Source organism: Andrographis paniculata, unplaced genomic scaffold (genome assembly GCF_009805555.1).
Source record: "Andrographis paniculata isolate CXL003 unplaced genomic scaffold, ASM980555v1 Contig139END, whole genome shotgun sequence".
Classification (NCBI taxonomy): domain Eukaryota; kingdom Viridiplantae; phylum Streptophyta; class Magnoliopsida; order Lamiales; family Acanthaceae; genus Andrographis; species Andrographis paniculata.
In genome coordinates, this window is record NW_026137412.1 from 12119 (window position 1) to 29719 (window position 17601).

Genomic DNA, 17601 nt, shown 5'->3' on the forward strand with positions numbered 1-17601 from the left:
ACTAGTATCTACACATCAACAACCTGTTCCGCAAAACGTGCTTAACAGTTCAAACACAAGTAAACAACGCAATAAGCAAATACGGTTATCCATCAATCCCATTAGGCACATTTTTCACCATACGAATTCAAACCACAAAGGTCTACGCATCAATTCCAGACATAGTTCAACAAAAACTCAACACAATCCATCCAAAGACAGGTTCGACATTCAATCCATATGACAAACGGGGCAATTAACATGGGTGTATCGGTACCAACATTTCAAGCCCGGCGCATGAGCTGCAATTGCCAACACAGAGATTACTTTAAGTCATACTTCTTATAAATTTCGGAAGGCAATACAAGAAAGGTATTAAAGTAGATCCTTACGTCCTTGTAGTTCCACTCAATAGGATCTTCACCAACGACATCGCGAAGGGTAGTCGCCCCAGCAATGGTCGGCAAAATAAGGGGTGTGTCCGGGACTGAGGCGGATGTCACGAAGACCTTGACCAGGAAAAGTGTGTCACCTACAGCATCCACAAGTGCAATTTTTGAGTATATTGAGCCATAGATATCAACAGACGTTCAAAATGTATGTATAACATGCCATAACACAGACATTAGAAGTGTAAAGCTTTGCAACTAGAACAATACGAGTATGTATATTCAGACATGTCGTACAATACATGGTATTATATCCATGAATTAGGTACCAAAGCACATTATGTATCCATGAATTACCAGTCTAGGCCCTCAAAGAGGCCATCTCCCTTTATGGCGGAAGTTTTGAAGATAGACCATTACCGATTCTTAATTTTGTGAAACTCTAAGGCCTCAGTTATCGAAGCATCATCCATTGCTCCAGGAAGATCCTGTAAGTCAGATAATGTTAAGCCATAAGAGAGTACACTTATCTAACTTGTGAGTGGATTAACAAGCAACTTCAACCGACACACAGAGTTAACAAGTATGCAAATGCATCAAGAAATTTATGCTTATCGTATGTAAATTAAGTGCAATGTTAATGTTTATATATATATATAGCAGAAAGAATGGTATAAAATTCCACCTGCTTGTTAGCAAACAAGAGGACAACGGCGCCTTTTAGCTCTTCCTCCTGGCAAGGGACCAATGTAATTCCATATAAGAAAGAGGAAAGTACAGTCAATCATTAACAAAGATCATCAACAGTTTAAACAAACAGTTTAACTGACGTAGGAAAAATTAAAACAACTAGAAACAAGAACAATTTTTCATTTCTATTTAAGTTGAAAACAAACTGCCAAGGCCTAAAATATTAAAAACCAAAGCTAAAGGTAAACAAACTGTTAAGTACTGGTTCAAGTTCCAGGGCCACCTAGGTAGGAACTTACTGTAAGAACACTCAGAGAACTTCAAAGGATTATGTGCAGCAAAATTATGCAAACGGTGGCCATTCAATATTTTACAAAAACTACTAAAGTGTTTATTAAAAAAACATCACTCTAATTCTATTATGTTCTTGAAATTTAAAGCTTCACAATTAATGAGAACATTGTTAACCTTTGACAACTAAAAGTACCATAATCGGGACAGCATACCTGTTGAAGCCAAGCACAAGCAAGTTGTTTACCATGAATATGTGATGGTGACATATGAAATAAAAAATATTTTCATTACATTCTTAAGATCTGTCCAGTAACATAGAGTTTAGCTTATTTGATCTTCCATTAACCTTGGTGTAAAACGGAACAAGAACATCCCCTTTGAAATATATAGGTGATGAACTTTCTTCTGATAGTACATAAATGGAAATATCACCTCCAATATTGCATGGAATTCTTCCTTGGCAACCACTAGTCTATCAGTATGACTTGAATCACTAACATATATTATCGCTTGAGTATTGGGAAAATAGGACCTTCAGTATGGCCTAAGCAACAAAGCAAAACATCTTAGCATCGATTCAAGGGATTAGGAAGAAATAAAAAGGAAAAGATACCGGAAAATAAGAATATCATTTAGTATATGTGTATCATGTGGTTGGTTCAAAGATGAGTAAGGTCTATTGTAAGATGCACTCACTCACCACAAGTCATGTTTTATATAGAAATAAGGATTCTCGCTATAGCATCATCTAGTAATAAAAATATGTAGCACTTTGGCTATCAACAAAAAAATGTACCAGCAATCTATCCAGATTTGAAGGATTTGGCAAAGTGTTGTCTTAATTCAAAATTTTGACTTATCCACTTATGTATATATATAAACACATTCGAGATAAACAATCATTGAAATTCAATAGTTAACCAAAGCTCCTAGTGAACAACAACCAATGTGACTGCAATAATATAGCAAAAAAAAAAAAAAACTACTGCTAGACATTTTTACCACTTCCATTGAAAAATTAAAGTGAACTTGATGTTGTCAAGCACCACATAAAGTATTAAGAAATATACAAAAGAAAAAAGTTAAAATTTTTCTAAAAAAATAATAACAATAAAAGCAATTCCTACCTGAAAACAGAATATTATTTTGACAATTTCACTAAATCTATTTATCCATGGCAGTAATTAACTAAATCTATCAATTCTTAGATACAGAATAAAAAATAAAACATTCTATTGAAAAGTAAAAAAGTATGAAAAAAAATCATTAGAGAGAGATTTTAACATGGATTTAGAACGAAGAAATGTCATTACTGCACAAATCCAATAGGCAATATTAGACAGGGTACAGACACATGTCAGTATTGTGTGATTGAAAAGAGAACCATTAAATTGGACAAATTAACTAAATAGACGATATAAATAAAAATCACAAGTAATTACTTGGAACTTTTTTGAGTAATTAGTTACCTGATACTGGTCTGCCCACCTACCACAACAAGGAAAACCACCAATGTTACGAATAAAAAACTTCAAAATGACTTCTTAGAAATGGTTGGAAGAGAAACTACTAAGTAATCACAAAACCACTTAGCATAAAGTTATTTTCTTGAATGTTATTTTATGACTTCCACAGGTTAAAGTTATAACTGTGTTTTGTAGTTGCATTAAGCTTAATGGCCTAGATGCCTAATTATACTCTAGAATCACGACCCACCCTCATAAGCAAATCGTATGTCTATAAAGTAAATCATAACTTATAAAATCCTTCGGCTCCTTGATGGAAAGAATGAAAAAGAAAAAATAAGGAAGCAAGTTTAAAACATTTACATTCCAATCATTTAGCTCATGAGACACGCCGAAACTGCAAGTATAACAAAACAATATTCCTCCCTCATTGGTGAAGTGATTATATATATTTAAAAAAAAAATATCTTAGGCTAACTAGAAGGATAATGTTGACTTGTAGTCTACATTCTCTAAGATAAACCTACAATTATCTTTTATAATGTATGGCAGCATTTGAAACCATAGCCAGTGGCAACATTTAATAGCTGATAGTTGTTACAAATTCATTCCACTGTGTATTAATGTGAATATTTCATCCATGGACATCATTTGTTTTCATGCTCTGGAGCTATAATGAGAGTGAAAACCTAAAGCCAAGAAGTCCTCAACTTCTTCTTTTCATAATTTCAACATAAATCACCAAGGGCGACACATGACACAGTCAATAACAACCAAACTCAGAAATTAAAAATTAAAATGATGAACCCCATATGAAAATAAACAAATTCACGAGTCCAAGTCAAACAGCAAGGATCCTGAAAGCCAAAAAACTTTGAAAACAATCCCAATTCTATTAAGGATGATAAACTCACCTAAATCCCAAACTTGGAACTTTATGTTGTTATATTGCACTGTTTCCACATTGAACCCAATAGCTGTAAAATGAAAAAGACATCTACTCATTAATCAAGTAAAGCAAAGTTTCCCTAATCATATTTTCAGACTACACATTTCGCATATCACCATTTGTCATATTAAATTCTGCCTATGAAATAGATGCAGCAAATTAATGAACTCAAGAAAGCAACCAAAACAAGCTCAAGAGAAGAGAATAACATAAAACAATTAGAAACAACGCAAAATATCCAAAAATTAGCGCGTTAAATGTCAGTCAACCCACGTTCATAGAATAACAGTATCGAATTGCTTAAAGTGAGGATAACAAGGTAAGTACTTGGAATAGTAGACATTACTTCGCCCATCTGAAGTCGATCTGCAAAAACCAATAGCTATAGAGAATTAATTAAAAGTCATCACCACGGCAAGTAGGCAACCACAACAACATGAATCGTATGAAGCGAAAAATGAGGCATACAAAGAATGGTGGTCTTTCCGGCATTGTCGAGGCCCAACACAAGAATCCGACCTTCCTTGTTCCCGAAGAGTGAAGAAAACAGCCTCGTGAAAACAATTCCCATCTCACCCTCAATCAATTTGAGAGTGAATACGATGAATTGAATCTAACTATGTTATAATATATAAAACAAACAAATAAAGGATCTGATCTGATCCAGGCAAAGTATCAGCACCTCTTACCCTCCATTTCCTGCACAAATTTGAAATAAAAGACGATGACTCACTGTAACTGGAACAATGAGTATAATTGTAATGCAAAAATGAAGCTGATTGGCATTGTGACGAAATACCTGTAGATGACAGTGAGCCAGGCTGGGTGCATCTCAGCTGTCAGCCCCGCGGCTGTGCGCGTTGTTATCTTTCCCAGTCATGATACAATATACTCTCATTATAAATAATTTTATACTCCAGCCATGTATTATTTTATCATTTTTATACTCTCATCACCCATCTTAAACAACAAGACAGAAACACAAACACCTCAACCCATACTGATCCTAGGGTAGAGTCGAACAGGTGCAGATTGAGATTCTTCCCTTTCACACCAGCAGACCAAAAACCAAAATTCCAGAACCAAAATAATCATGTGATAAAATTACAACATTAATAAATCAAACTTCACAGGGCACTTAAACAATCTGCCTACTAGTTCTCTAACACAAGAATACGTTATCCTACCAACTAATCAAGTTCTGTTTATCACACACAAGCCATACAATTCCCAATACCACATGAGAAAGAAGAAGAATATTACGACGCCCTATATCGATTTCTCCTTACAGAGGACGCGACGAAGATCCGTGGATCGATCCTCATACTACTCGAGATAACTTAAAAACATTACCTGGACGCCGTGCCGATTAACCTCCTCGATCCCACCTTCGTCCAGTGCTGATTGAGAAATCGCGTCGAAGAATGAGATGTGCCCTAACTTTCTGAAATTTGCTAAGTGTGAAATCTATTCAGCACCGAGGAGGGGAATAAGAAAGCCTGCGCGTGTGGGTATGAAATCGTTCTTAGTTTTCCAAAATCGGTATAGCGTTTCTACCTTTTTTTAAATCCAAAATATATTTTAAATTTAAAAAATAAAAGTAAACACCATTTCTTACGAAGCACAATCGTAACTAATGTTATTTTGAACAAAGTCTACCAACTCCGTTTTTGTTACGGATTATTTTGCGTAATTAAAGAACCTGAAACGTTGACCAAGAAAATATATATTTGGTCACGGAAATTGTCGTAACAAAAACCATTATTTGTTACGATGTTATTGTAACGAACTGTCGAGCCGTGGTGAAAGATCATTTTTTTGGTAGTGATGCTATATAATAATATAAAGGAAAAACATTGTAAAAAAAAAGGGCTAAATGTACTACTTTCGAACACTCTACAAAAAATACGAAAAGCATTATAATTAGAACTATCGAGCACAAAGTAAGTATAATCTATAACATGCTATATAATATTAAGGAAAAACATTGACAAAACAAAAGCGCTAAATGTACTAATTTCATACACACTACAACAAATACGAAAGGCACTGCAATTAGAACTATAGAGCACAAAATAAGTATAATCTATAACATGCTACATAATAATATAAAGGAAAAACATTGTAAAAACAAAAGCGCAAATGTACTAATTTCGAACACTTTACAACAAATACGAAAAGCACTGCAATTAGATTTATAGAGCACAAAGTAAGTATAATCTATAACATGCTATATAATATAAAGGAAAAACATTGAAAAAACAAAAGCGCTAAATATACTAATTTCGAACACTATACAACAAATACGAATAGCACTGCAATTAGAACTATAGAGCACAACGTAAGTATAATCTATAACATGCTATATAATATAAAGGAAAAACATTGAAAAAACAAAAGCGCTAAATGTACTAATTTCGAACACTCTACAACAAATACGAAAAGCACTGCGATTAGAACTATAGAGCACAAATTAAGTATAATCTATAACATGCTATATAATAATATAAAGGAAAAACATTGAAAAAACAAAAGCGCTAAATGTACTAATTTCGAACACTCCACAACAAATACGAAAAGCACTGTAATTAGAACTATAGAGCACAAAGTAAGTATAATCTATAACATGCTATATAATAATATAAAGGAAAAACATTGTAAAAAAAAGGGCAAAATGTACTAATTTCGAACACTCTACAAAAAATACGAAAAGCATTATAATTAGAACTATCGAGCACAAAGTAAGTATAATCTATAACATGCTATATAATATTAAGGAAAAACATTGACAAAACAAAAGCGCTAAATGTACTAATTTCATACACACTACAACAAATACGAAAAGCACTGCAATTAGAACTATAGAGCACAAAGTAAGTATAATCTATAACATGCTACATAATAATATAAAGGAAAAACATTGTAAAAACAAAAGCGCTAAATGTACTAATTTCGAACACTTTACAACAAATACGAAAAGCACTGCAATTAGATTTATAGAGCACAAAGTAAGTATAATCTATAACATGCTATATAATATAAAGGAAAAACATTGAAAAAACAAAAGCGCTAAATATACTAATTTCGAACACTCTACAACAAATACGAAAAGCACTGCAATTAGAACTATAGAGCACAAAGTAAGTATAATCTATAACATGCTATATAATATAAAGGAAAAACATTGAAAAAACAAAAGCGCTAAATGTACTAATTTCGAACACTCTACAACAAATACGAAAAGCACTGTAATTAGAACTATAGAGCACAAAGTAAGTATAATCTATAACATGCTATATAATAATATAAAGGAAAAACATTGAAAAAAAGGGCTAAATGTACTAATTTCGAACACTCTACAAAAAATACGAAAAGCACTGTAATTAGAACTATAGAGCACAAAGTAAGTATAATCTATAACATGCTATATAATATAAAAGAAAAACATTGAAAAAACAAAAGCGCTAAATGTACTAATTTCGAACAATCCACAACAAATACGAAAAGCACTGCAATTAGAACTATAGAGCACAAAGTAAGTATAATCTATAACATGCTATATAATATAAAGAAAAACATTGAAAAAACAAAAGCGCTAAATGTACTAATTTCGAACACTCTACAACAAATACGAAAAGCACTGCAATTAGAACTATAGAGCACAAAGTAAGTATAATCTATAACATGCTATATATAAAGGAAAAACATTGAAAAAACAAAAGCGCTAAATGTACTAATTTCGAACACTCTACAACAAATACGAAAAGCACTGTAATTAGAACTATAGAGCACAAAGTAAGTATAATCTATAACATGCTATATAATAATATAAAGAAAAAACATTGAAAAAACAAAAGCGCTAAATGTACTAATTTCGAACACTCTACAACAAATACGAAAAGCACTGTAATTAGAACTATAGAGCACAAAGTAAGTATAATCTATAACATGCTATATATAAAGGAAAAACATTGAAAAAACAAAAGCGCTAAATATACTAATTTCGAACACTATACAACAAATACGAAAAGCACTGCAATTAGAACTATAGAGCACAAAGTAAGTATAATCTATAACATGCTATATAATATAAAGGAAAAACATTGAAAAAACAAAAGCGCTAAATGTACTAATTTCGAACACTCTACAACAAATACGAAAAGCACTGTAATTAGAACTATAGAGCACAAAGTAAGTATAATCTATAACATGCTATATAATAATATAAAGGAAAAACATTGAAAAAAAAGGCTAAATGTACTAATTTCGAACACTCTACAAAAAATACGAAAAGCACTGTAATTAGAACTATAGAGCACAAAGTAAGTATAATCTATAACATGCTATATAATATAAAAGAAAACATTGAAAAAACAAAAGCGCTAAATGTACTAATTTCGAACACTCTACAACAAATACGAAAAGCACTGCAATTAGAACTATAGAGCACAAAGTAAGTATAATCTATAACATGCTATATAATATAAAGGAAAAACATTGAAAAAACAAAAGCGCTAAATGTACTAATTTCGAACACTCTACAACAAATACGAAAAGCACTGCAATTAGAACTATAGAGCACAAAGTAAGTATAATCTATAACATGCTATATAATATAAAGGAAAAACATTGAAAAAACAAAAGCGCTAAATGTACTAATTTCGAACACTCCACACAAATACGAAAAGCACTGTAATTAGAACTATAGAGCACAAAGTAAGTATAATCTATAACATGCTATATAATATAAAGAAAAAACATTGAAAAAACAAAAGCGCTAAATGTACTAATTTCGAACACTCCAACAAATACGAAAAGCACTGTAATTAGAACTATAGAGCACAAAGTAAGTATAATCTATAACATGCTATATAATATAAAGGAAAACATTGAAAAAAAAAGCGCTAAATGTACTAATTTCGAACACTCTACAAAAAATACGAAAAGCACTGTAATTAGAACTATAGAGCACAAAGTAAGTATAATCTATAACATGCTATATAATATAAAGGAAAAACATTGAAAAAACAAAAGCGCTAAATGTACTAATTTCGAACACTCTACAACAAATACGAAAAGCACTGCAATTAGAACTATAGAGCACAAAGTAAGTATAATCTATAACATGCTATATAATAATAAAGGAAAAACATTGAAAAACAAAAGCGCTAAATATACTAATTTCGAACACTCTACAACAAATACGAAAAGCACTGTAATTAGAACTATAGAGCACAAAGTAAGTATAATCTATAACATGCTATATAATAATATAAAGGAAAAACATTGTAAAAAAAAGCGCTAAATGTACTAATTTCGAACACTCTACAAAAATACGAAAAGCACTGTAATTAGAACTATAGAGCACAAAGTAAGTATAATCTATAACATGCTATATAATATAAAGGAAAAACATTGAAAAAACAAAAGCGCTAAATGTACTAATTTCGAACACTCTACAACAAATACGAAAAGCACTGCAATTAGAACTATAGAGCACAAAGTAAGTATAATCTATAACATGCTATATAATATAAAGGAAAAACATTGAAAAAACAAAAGCGCTAAATGTACTAATTTCGAACACTCTACAACAAATACGAAAAGCATTGCAATTAGAACTATAGAGCACAAAGTAAGTATAATCTATAACATGCTATATAATATAAAGGAAAAACATTGAAAAAACAAAAGCGCTAAATGTACTAATTTCGAACACTCTACAACAAATACGAAAAGCACTGCAATTAGAACTATAGAGCACAAAGTAAGTATAATCTATAACATGCTATATAATATAAAGGAAAACATTGAAAAAACAAAAGCGCTAAATGTACTAATTTCGAACACTCTACAACAAATACGAAAAGCACTGCAATTAGAACTATAGAGCACAAAGTAAGTATAATCTATAACATGCTATATAATATAAAGGAAAAACATTGAAAAAACAAAAGCGCTAAATGTACTAATTTCGAACACTCTACAACAAATACGAAAAGCACTGCAATTAGAACTATAGAGCACAAAGTAAGTATAATCTATAACATGCTATATAATATAAAGGAAAAACATTGAAAAAACAAAAGCGCTAAATGTACTAATTTCGAACACTCTACAACAAATACGAAAAGCACTGCAATTAGAACTATAGAGCACAAAGTAAGTATAATCTATAACATGCTATATAATATAAAGAAAAAACATTGAAAAAACAAAAGCGCTAAATGTACTAATTTCGAACACTCTACAACAAATACGAAAAGCACTGTAATTAGAACTATAGAGCACAAAGTAAGTATAATCTATAACATGCTATATATAAAGGAAAAACATTGAAAAAACAAAAGCGCTAAATATACTAATTTCGAACACTCTACAACAAATACGAAAAGCACTGCAATTAGAACTATAGAGCACAAAGTAAGTATAATCTATAACATGCTATATAATATAAAGGAAAAACATTGAAAAAACAAAAGCGCTAAATGTACTAATTTCGAACACTCTACAACAAATACGAAAAGCACTGCAATTAGAACTATAGAGCACAAAGTAAGTATAATCTATAACATGCTATATAATATATAAAGGAAAAACATTGAAAAAAGGCGCTAAATGTACTAATTTCGAACACTCTACAAAAATACGAAAAGCACTGTAATTAGAACTATAGAGCACAAAGTAAGTATAATCTATAACATGCTATATAATATAAAAGAAAAACATTGAAAAAACAAAAGCGCTAAATGTACTAATTTCGAACACTCTACAACAAATACGAAAAGCACTGCAATTAGAACTATAGAGCACAAAGTAAGTATAATCTATAACATGCTATATAATATAAAGGAAAAACATTGAAAAAACAAAAGCGCTAAATGTACTAATTTCGAACACTCTACAACAAATACGAAAAGCACTGCAATTAGAACTATAGAGCACAAAGTAAGTATAATCTATAACATGCTATATAATATAAAGGAAAAACATTGAAAAAACAAAAGCGCTAAATGTACTAATTTCGAACACTCTACAACAAATACGAAAAGCACTGTAATTAGAACTATAGAGCACAAAGTAAGTATAATCTATAACATGCTATATAATAATATAAAGAAAAAACATTGAAAAAACAAAAGCGCTAAATGTACTAATTTCGAACACTCTACAACAAATACGAAAAGCACTGTAATTAGAACTATAGAGCACAAAGTAAGTATAATCTATAACATGCTATATAATATAAAGGAAAAACATTGAAAAAAAAGCGCTAAATGTACTAATTTCGAACACTCTACAAAAAATACGAAAAGCACTGTAATTAGAACTATAGAGCACAAAGTAAGTATAATCTATAACATGCTATATAATATAAAGGAAAAACATTGAAAAAACAAAAGCGCTAAATGTACTAATTTCGAACACTCTACAACAAATACGAAAAGCACTGCAATTAGAACTATAGAGCACAAAGTAAGTATAATCTATAACATGCTATATAATAATATAAGGAAAAACATTGAAAAAACAAAAGCGCTAAATGTACTAATTTCGAACACTCTACAACAAATACGAAAAGCACTGTAATTAGAACTATAGAGCACAAAGTAAGTATAATCTATAACATGCTATATAATATATAAAGGAAAAACATTGAAAAAAAAAGCGCTAAATGTACTAATTTCGAACACTCTACAAAAATACGAAAAGCACTGTAATTAGAACTATAGAGCACAAAGTAAGTATAATCTATAACATGCTATATAATATAAAGGAAAAACATTGAAAAAACAAAAGCGCTAAATGTACTAATTTCGAACACTCTACAACAAATACGAAAAGCACTGCAATTAGAACTATAGAGCACAAAGTAAGTATAATCTATAACATGCTATATAATATAAAGGAAAAACATTGAAAAACAAAAGCGCTAAATGTACTAATTTCGAACACTCTACAACAAATACGAAAAGCACTGCAATTAGAACTATAGAGCACAAAGTAAGTATAATCTATAACATGCTATATAATATAAAGAAAAAACATTGAAAAACAAAGCGCTAAATGTACTAATTTCGAACACTCTACAACAAATACGAAAAGCACTGTAATTAGAACTATAGAGCACAAAGTAAGTATAATCTATAACATGCTATATAATATAAAGGAAAAACATTGAAAAAAAAAGCGCTAAATGTACTAATTTCGAACACTCTACAACAAATACGAAAAGCACTGCAATTAGAACTATAGAGCACAAAGTAAGTATAATCTATAACATGCTATATAATATAAAGGAAAAACATTGAAAAAACAAAAGCGCTAAATGTACTAATTTCGAACACTCTACAACAAATACGAAAAGCACTGCAATTAGAACTATAGAGCACAAAGTAAGTATAATCTATAACATGCTATATAATATAAAGGAAAAACATTGAAAAAACAAAAGCGCTAAATGTACTAATTTCGAACACTCTACAACAAATACGAAAAGCACTGCAATTAGAACTATAGAGCACAAAGTAAGTATAATCTATAACATGCTATATAATATAAAGGAAAAACATTGAAAAAACAAAAGCGCTAAATGTACTAATTTCGAACACTCTACAACAAATACGAAAAGCACTGCAATTAGAACTATAGAGCACAAAGTAAGTATAATCTATAACATGCTATATAATATAAAGGAAAAAAATTGAAAAAACAAAAGCGCTAAATGTACTAATTTCGAACACTCTACAACAAATACGAAAAGCACTGTAATTAGAACTATAGAGCACAAAGTAAGTATAATCTATAACATGCTATATAATATATAAGGAAAAACATTGAAAAAACAAGGGCTAAATGTACTAATTTCGAACACTCTACAACAAATACGAAAAGCACTGTAATTAGAACTATAGAGCACAAAGTAAGTATAATCTATAACATGCTATATAATATAAAGGAAAAACATTGAAAAAACAAAAGCGCTAAATGTACTAATTTCGAACACTCTACAACAAATACGAAAAGCACTGCAATTAGAACTATAGAGCAAAAAAGTAAGTATAATCTATAACATGCTATATAATAATATAAGGAAAAACATTGAAAAAACAAAAGCGCTAAATGTACTAATTTCGAACACTCTACAACAAATACGAAAAGCACTGCAATTAGAACTATAGAGCACAAAGTAAGTATAATCTATAACATGCTATATAATAATATAAAGGAAAAACATTGAAAAAAAAAGCGCTAAATGTACTAATTTCGAACACTCTACAACAAATACGAAAAGCACTGCAATTAGAACTATAGAGCACAAAGTAAGTATAATCTATAACATGCTATATAATATAAAGGAAAAACATTGAAAAAACAAAAGCGCTAAATGTACTAATTTCGAACACTCTACAACAAATACGAAAAGCACTGCAATTAGAACTATAGAGCACAAAGTAAGTATAATCTATAACATGCTATATAATATAAAGGAAAAACATTGAAAAACAAAAGCGCTAAATGTACTAATTTCGAACACTCTACAACAAATACGAAAAGCACTGCAATTAGAACTATAGAGCACAAAGTAAGTATAATCTATAACATGCTATATATATAAAGGAAAAACATTGAAAAAACAAAAGCGCTAAATATACTAATTTCGAACACTCTACAACAAATACGAAAAGCACTGCAATTAGAACTATAGAGCACAAAGTAAGTATAATCTATAACATGCTATATAATATAAAGGAAAAACATTGAAAAAACAAAAGCGCTAAATGTACTAATTTCGAACACTCTACAACAAATACGAAAAGCACTGCAATTAGAACTATAGAGCACAAAGTAAGTATAATCTATAACATGCTATATAATAATATAAAGGAAAAACATTGAAAAAAAAGCGCTAAATGTACTAATTTCGAACACTCTACAACAAATACGAAAAGCACTGCAATTAGAACTATAGAGCACAAAGTAAGTATAATCTATAACATGCTATATAATATAAAGGAAAAACATTGAAAAAACAAAGCGCTAAATGTACTAATTTCGAACACTCTACAACAAATACGAAAAGCACTGCAATTAGAACTATAGAGCACAAAGTAAGTATAATCTATAACATGCTATATAATATAAAGGAAAAACATTGAAAAAACAAAAGCGCTAAATGTACTAATTTCGAACACTCTACAACAAATACGAAAAGCACTGCAATTAGAACTATAGAGCACAAAGTAAGTATAATCTATAACATGCTATATAATATAAAAAGGAAAAACATTGAAAAAAAAAAAGCGCTAAATGTACTAATTTCGAACACTCTACAACAAATACGAAAAGCACTGCAATTAGAACTATAGAGCACAAAGTAAGTATAATCTATAACATGCTATATAATATAAAGGAAAACATTGAAAAAACAAAAGCGCTAAATGTACTAATTTCGAACACTCTACAACAAATACGAAAAGCACTGCAATTAGAACTATAGAGCACAAAGTAAGTATAATCTATAACATGCTATATAATATAAAGGAAAAACATTGAAAAAACAAAAGCGCTAAATGTACTAATTTCGAACACTCTACAACAAATACGAAAAGCACTGCAATTAGAACTATAGAGCACAAAGTAAGTATAATCTATAACATGCTATATAATATAAAGGAAAAACATTGAAAAAACAAAAGCGCTAAATGTACTAATTTCGAACACTCTACAACAAATACGAAAAGCACTGCAATTAGAACTATAGAGCACAAAGTAAGTATAATCTATAACATGCTATATAATATAAAGGAAAAACATTGAAAAAACAAAAGCGCTAAATGTACTAATTTCGAACACTCTACAACAAATACGAAAAGCACTGCAATTAGAACTATAGAGCACAAAGTAAGTATAATCTATAACATGCTATATAATATAAAAGGAAACATTGAAAAAAAAAGCGCTAAATATACTAATTTCGAAACTCTACAACAAATACGAAAAGCACTGCAATTAGAACTATAGAGCACAAAGTAAGTATAATCTATAACACTATATAATATAAAGGAAAAACATTGAAAAAACAAAAGCGCTAAATGTACTAATTTCGAACACTCTACAACAAATACGAAAAGCACTGCAATTAGAACTATAGAGCACAAAGTAAGTATAATCTATAACATGCTATATAATATAAAGGAAAAACATTGAAAAACAAAAGCGCTAAATGTACTAATTTCGAACACTCTACAACAAATACGAAAAGCACTGCAATTAGAACTATAGAGCACAAAGTAAGTATAATCTATAACATGCTATATAATATAAAGGAAAAACATTGAAAAAACAAAAGCGCTAAATGTACTAATTTCGAACACTCTACAACAAATACGAAAAGCACTGCAATTAGAACTATAGAGCACAAAGTAAGTATAATCTATAACATGCTATATAATATAAAGGAAAAACATTGAAAAAACAAAAGCGCTAAATGTACTAATTTCGAACACTCTACAACAATACGAAAAGCACTGCAATTAGAACTATAGAGCACAAAGTAAGTATAATCTATAACATGCTATATAATATAAAGGAAAAACATTGAAAAAACAAAAGCGCTAAATATACTAATTTCGAACACTCTACAACAAATACGAAAAGCACTGCAATTAGAACTATAGAGCACAAAGTAAGTATAATCTATAACATGCTATATAATATAAAAAAAACATTGAAAAAACAAAAGCGCTAAATGTACTAATTTCGAACACTCTACAACAAATACGAAAAGCACTGCAATTAGAACTATAGAGCACAAAGTAAGTATAATCTATAACATGCTATATAATATAAAGGAAAAACATTGAAAAAACAAAAGCGCTAAATGTACTAATTTCGAACACTCTACAACAAATACGAAAAGCACTGCAATTAGAACTATAGAGCACAAAGTAAGTATAATCTATAACATGCTATATATATAAAGGAAAACATTGAAAAAACAAAGCGCTAAATGTACTAATTTCGAACACTCTACAACAAATACGAAAAGCACTGCAATTAGAACTATAGAGCACAAAGTAAGTATAATCTATAACATGCTATATAATATAAAGGAAAAACATTGAAAAAACAAAGCGCTAAATGTACTAATTTCGAACACTCTACAACAAAATACGAAAAGCACCGCAATTAGAACTATAGAGCACAAAGTAAGTATAATCTATAACATGCTATATAATATAAAGGAAAAACATTGAAAAAAAAAAGCGCTAAATGTACTAATTTCGAACACTCTACAACAAATACAAAAGCACTGCAATTAGAACTATAGAGCACAAAGTAAGTATAATCTATAACATGCTATATAATAATAATATAAAAAAACATGAAAAACAAAAGCGCTAAATGTACTAATTTCGAACACTCTACAACAAATACGAAAAGCACTGCAATTAGAACTATAGAGCACAAAGTAAGTAAATATCTATAACATGTATAATATATATAAACGAAAAACATTGAAAAAAAAGCGCTAAATGTACTAATTTCGAACACTCTACAACAAATACGAAAAGCACTGCAATTAGAACTATAGAGCACAAGTAAGTATAATCTATATAACATGCTATAATATAAAGGAAAAACATTAAAAAACAAAAGCGCTAAATGTACTAATTTCGAACACTCACAACAAATACGAAAAGCACTGCAATTAGAACTATAGAGCACAAAGTAAGTATAATCTATAACATGCTATATATAATATAAAGAAAAACATTGAAAAAAAAAGCTAAATGTACTAATTTCGAACACTCTACAAAACAAATACGAAAAGCACTGTAATTAGAATATAGAGCACAAAGTAAGTATAATCTATAACATGCTATATAATATAAAGGAAAAACATTGAAAAAACAAAAGCGCTAAATGTACTAATTCGAACACTCTACACAACAATACGAAAAGCACTGCAATTAGAACTATAGAGCACAAAGTAAGTATAATCTATAACATGCTATATAATAATATAAGGAAAACATTGAAAAAACAAAAGCGCTAAATGTACTAATTTCGAACACACTCACAACAAATACGAAAAGCACTGTAATTAGAACTATAGAGCACAAAGTAAGTATAATCTATAACATGCTATATAATATAAAAGGAAAACATTGAAAAAACAAAAGCGCTAAATATACTAATTTCGAACACTACAACAAATACGAAAAGCACTAATTAGAACTATAGAGCACAAAGTAAGTATAATCTATAACATGCTATATAAATATAAAGGAAAAACATTGAAAAAACAAAAGCGCTAAATGTACTAATTTCGAACACTCTCCAACAAATACGAAAAGCACTGCAATAAGAACTATAGAGCACAAAGTAGGTATAATCTATAACATGCTATATAATATAAAGGAAAAACATTGAAAAAACAAAGCGCTAATGTACTAATTTCGAACACTCTACAACAAACCGAAAAGCACTGCAATTAGAACTATAGAGCACAAATTAAGTATAATCTATAACATGCTATATAATAATAAAAGGAAAACATTGAAAAAACAAAATCGCTAAATATACTAATTTCGAACACTCTACAACAAATACGAAAAGCAGTAATTAGAACTATAGAGCACAAAGTAAGTATAATCTATAACATGCTATATAATTAAAAAAAAACATTGAAAAAACAAGCGCTAAATGTACTAATTTCGAACACTCTACAACAAATACGAAAAGCACTGTAATTAGAACTATAGAGCACAAAGTAAGTATAATCTATACCATGCTATAATATAAAGGAAAACATTGAAAAAACAAA

General features: G+C 29.7%; 1 pseudogene; it reads right to left on the reverse strand.

Annotated features, from left to right (window-relative positions):
• Positions 1–377: 377 nt before the first annotated feature.
• Positions 378–4338, reverse strand: LOC127257408 (ADP-ribosylation factor 1-like; annotated as a pseudogene).
• Positions 4339–17601: the final 13263 nt, after the last annotated feature.